We start from the raw sequence: 4,848 nt of genomic DNA, 5'->3' as shown, positions 1-4,848 counted from the left end.
GGGCTGGACACAGGCCGCAGGCGGCGTGGAAACCTGCCCATGACCAGGAGGGGCAGGAGCGGGGGGCAGGGACCACAGGCGCCCCTCAAGCCGGGCGACCTGCAGAGCTGACCAGGTGGCGAGTGCCGGCCCGCCAGAGGCTGACCTGTGTCAGGGAGGTCATAGGCTGTGGGCACCGGGTGTGGGGGGCAGCGGGACGGCTTCCAGGGCAGCGGAGCCTCCGTCTCGAGGTTAATGATGGTGAACCGAGTGCAGCCCTCCTGGTGCTCAGGCCTCCGCGTGGCGTCTGCGGGGCCAGACGACCTGCCCACATGATCTGGCCTTGGGGTCGCCCAGCGGTCTGGACTTGGGGTCGCCCAGCGGTCTGGCCTTGGGTCGCCCCGTGGTCTCGCTGTGGGGTCACCCCGCAGTCTGGCCTTGGGGTCGCCCTGTGGTCTCGCTGTGGGGTCGCCCCGTGGTCTGGCCTTGGGGTCGCCCCGTGGTCTCTCTGTGGGGTCGCCCCACGGTCTGGCCTTGGCGTCGTCCTGCGGTCTCACTGTGGGGTCGCCCTGTGGTCTCGCTGTGGGGTCGCCCGCGGTCTGACCATAGCATTGCCCTGTGACCACAAGGAAAAGTGCCTGCGCCGCTGCCAGGAATGCACACGAGTCCGAGGACACCAAGGGATGTTCGTTGTCTTTATTCGAACACACGGGCTTCCAAACTACAGGTGATGCATCTAACAGAGCGCAGCATGCAAACAGAGGTCAGAGGGGACAGCGTTAGAGCAGCGCAGCAGCTGGCGCACCCGTCTCGGCCGCGGTGAACCAAGCCCGCCCGCACAGCTGAGCGGCCTCCGCGCGTCATCAGCAGGTCGGTGCGCACACCGCAGGGAAACCACAGCCGCCAACCCTGCCCCCTCCACACAGACGTGGGGTCTGACTGACACAGGATGGTTTTCAATTAACAATTTAAACCTGATGTGTCCTTCAACCCTCCCCCCCCACCAACAGAGCAAAAGCAACGATTTCAAGCGTCTCTGATCGTCCATAAAAGATACTCTGAAAGAGCCTAACAGAGGAGAGACGAGGTGCATTTTTAGACTCAGAAGAATCACAGCCTTCATGGATGATGTGAATAGCCCCCGCAAGAATCACATTTTTCCAGGGACAGTATCAACAAAAGGCTACCGACAGTCACAGGGATAAAACGCCTGGAGTTACACTGAGGCGACAAGGACACAGGTGTTTAATCAAAAAATGCGATGCCACCTTTTGTCTTATTTTAGAAAAACAGGTTCTTAGAAAGTAGACTTGATACTGTTTCCTGACAAGTGGGTCCTGTCTGCTCACACGGGAGGAGACACTGATGGGCACGTTTGCCGCTTTCTCTGGACATTGGAGCAGGTCTGAGCCGCCTTCTCAGGGAGACCCCAAGAACTGCACAGCTCTTACACTGCTTCATTGAACTTTTCCCAAATAACTGAGACCTGGGGACCCTAGGGACGGGAGACAGAGCGGAGGAGACACCCCTCTCCCAGGCCAAAAGGTGGCTGCAGAGCCTTGAGGAGCAAGAAAAGGGGCCCCAGGGACCCCCCGCAATCCTGGAGCTGCATCGGTACAGAGAACAGGGAAGCTTCTCTCTCGTGGCCCAGAGTCTCCAGACTTTAGACAGTGGTCCCCACTGTCTATTAAGAGCATCAAGGACGTCATTCCTCCAGGCACTGTGAGGGGCCACCGCACCCCACTAGCGCAGGCAGCCCTGCAGCAGGAGCGCAGGTCCAGGCGCTCCAGGCGGCCCACCCCAGCTGAGTCCTCCTACAGGCTCCTAGTGATTGGAATCTTATGAAATCATTGGAATCACTGGAATCTTATGAAATCTTATGAACTCATTCTAAAATAAAATGAGTTTTATTTTAAAAACTCATTTTAAAGGAAGAATTGATTTATTAAAGTTCTCTATAAAAAAGTACAAATAGCCCAGTATATTCAGATGTTCTGTTGGAATGAACAAATTAGATTTTTCCATAAGGTTTCAAAAAGTCTTTGGAGCCTGTGGGCCATAGTGTGGGTTATCATAAGGCTGTTTGATGACTGAGTTGGACACACACAATTATTAACTATCAGCTGATCACACAGATCAGAGGCACTGGGGTCCTATCTCAGCTTTTAACCCTCCTGAGGGCTCCCGACACTGCAGGATTAACAGAATTGTGGCCGCGCCTTTCTCTATGGCTGCCTCCGCCCAAACGGAAACGGCAGGAACGCTGACAGTCACTATATTTCATAAAGTATAACCCAAGTAACTCAAGGAAAAGGTTTTAAAAGACATCTCCCAACACTCCCTGTTAGACTGCAGCGTGGTGACTACCAGCCAGGGGACCCTTTCTCCCCTGCTGCCCGGATGCCAAGAGTCATGTCCGGTTCCCTGCCCAGTGCCAGGGCCATGAGGATGTTTCCGGGGCCTGGCGGGGCAACAGACGCGGCTGCCCCTGCGGGGCTTCGAGAATCAGGAGACAGTGCACCAGACGGCAGTGAGAGGGTGCCTGCCACGGCGCTTCCTTTCCGGGGCTTTAAAACCGGACGGCCCCCACTCTGCCTTCCTGCAGCTCTGAGAAAACACCCCCAGCGACACACTCAGGCTTCCGCTGGGTTCCCTGGGCGTGGGGCCGCCTGCGGAGTCCGGCGATTTTGCCCTTTCTGCCCGCTCCGCCCCGGGCTGCAGGCCGCCACCCTGCAGGACACTCGGGCCCCACCCAGAGCTGGGAGCCCCTTCGCGGGGCGGGGGCTCAGGGCCAGGATGCTCTCGGGCCAGGAGCAGCAAACTTGCTCTCAAGCCTCCGGGAGCAGCTACGCCCCGCCGGGGCCCTCCCCCTTCCCGGCTTCCTCCCGCTGCGGGCGTCCGTCAGTCCTTCTGCGCCCAAGCCCGCCCTTGCCTGGACCCCTCGGCCCCCTCCCACGACCTCTCCCGGCCCAGAGCGCAGCAGGGGCCCTCGGGGCCGTCCCCTGCGTCCCCGCGCCCCGCCGCAGACCGTGCTCATCCACTGTGGGCGACTTGCATCAACCTGGGTCCTCGCGGTCTCCCATCCGACCTTCTCAGCCCGGGCTTCCAAAGACCTCGTCACCCTCTGATTTTCTCCCAAATTCCTGATAAGAAAGCCTAACACACCTCCCTCCGAGGACACAGCGGACAGTGACCCTGCGGGACGGTGAGCTCGGTCATGCGGGCGGGAAGAGCAGACGCCGGGACCGGGGCTCCCCGCGACCTCCCGGCCCGCTGGCCCGCGTGGACCTCCCGGGAACCCTGCGGGCGGCGCACTCCAGGTGCTTCCTCAAACCAGGCCCCTGTGGGTCTAAACAAGACGCCGAGAGGAGGGGCAACCCCTCCCCGCGGCCCGCAGCCTCGCAGGACCGTCCGCCCCAGCGCTGCCTCTGGCAGGAAGGGGACGCGACCTTCTGAACGGCCTCTGGAGCCACGGGGTCCGGATGTCCGGGGCCTGCTGCTGCTGGGCCCACAGGCCCCAGCGATACCGCCCGGTCCTTCCCGGATTGCTCGGGGGCCTGACCCCTCGCGGCCTCCTCCTCACTCCAACCCTTTGGCAGCTCCTCCCTGGGCTTCATTTTACCAGACGCCCTGAAGGGGGTGAGGCCACAGAACTTCCGCTCAGTCCGCTCTGCTAACCATCACGTACATGGTGTGCGCTTTCGACAGAACTATCGTGGGTGCTCAGTTTCTTAGAGAGCATCAGCTTTGATCTAGATTCGGGGCACAGCCACGCATCGACTCGCCCCACCACGGTGACCCTTGCTGACCCTGATCTTCCCCGGTTTCCCCCAGGTCTGTTTTCAAGCTCGCAGCCGCTCCCACAGGGCTGGCCCCATACAGGGGTTTCCGCACGTTCCGAAAGGATGGAAGCCAGCTGGGATGCGGGGCAAGGTTCCGGAGAAAGGCGGAGAAAGAGGAACAACCTGGAAGCGTGTCGGCCGCGGGAGGACAGAGCGGCTTCCCCGGCTCAGCGCCTGCTGGGGAGCACGCGGTCCGAGCCGCCGTCCTGGACTGCCCTCCCCTCGCCGGGCGCCTGCCTGGGGCCCTGTCCTGGGGTTGCTCCACTCCAGGGCAGGGTGACCGGCTGTTTCTCGGGTTCTCTCTGTACCCGGGTCCCTTTCCGTCAGACCAAATGGGGTGTGGGGGAGGATGGGCCAGACCCGCACAGACCCCCATGGGGGCCCACGGTCCAGCAACGGTGGCTGAAGAAGCTCCTCTTTGCTGGTCTAACCTCTTCCCTACCCGGCGCCTCCTCCAATCACAAGTTTCCAGGATGGCAATGCCCCTCGTCTCTTAAGGCCCCTCAGGGGTGGTGTGTCAGCCGAGAATCAGAAAGAGCAGAACGTAAAAACAAAACGGCACATCACTGGGAGGCACTGGGGGCCAACGGGGAACGGAGCCCCCAAGCACTGACGGCCACGGCCTTCCACGCGCGCTTCCTGCTGCTGGTGGCCGGCTCCCCCAGGCCCTCGCTGTGATGCTGTCTCACAGCTGTGCCCCCCCAAGACCCGGAGAGAGCGCCGGCCTCCCGAGAGCGTCTGCAGAGCGCTCGGGCCTGGCCTCGCCGTCTGCAGGTGCGGAGTGGACGGTGGGTCCGTGCCAGGGCCGGCGCGCTCCTGGGGCGTCCACGCACCCACGTCGGGAAGGGCTTCCCGCATCACTAGCAGCAGCAAGGCTGCAGGAGGGGACAGAACAGACGAACCAAGTCTGGCCTGGGACCGAGAGGACGCCACAGCGGCACCCGCGGCCTGGGTCCCCTGAAGCCAGATGGTCCCCACGGCCCCAGGAGGGAGAGTGACGCAGGACCAGGGCACAGATGGTGCTCAG

This window comes from Capricornis sumatraensis, chromosome 8 (assembly GCF_032405125.1).
Source record: "Capricornis sumatraensis isolate serow.1 chromosome 8, serow.2, whole genome shotgun sequence".
Taxonomy (NCBI): domain Eukaryota; kingdom Metazoa; phylum Chordata; class Mammalia; order Artiodactyla; family Bovidae; genus Capricornis; species Capricornis sumatraensis.
The sequence above is the reverse complement of the archived record's forward strand: the minus strand, read 5'-3'. Positions refer to the sequence as shown.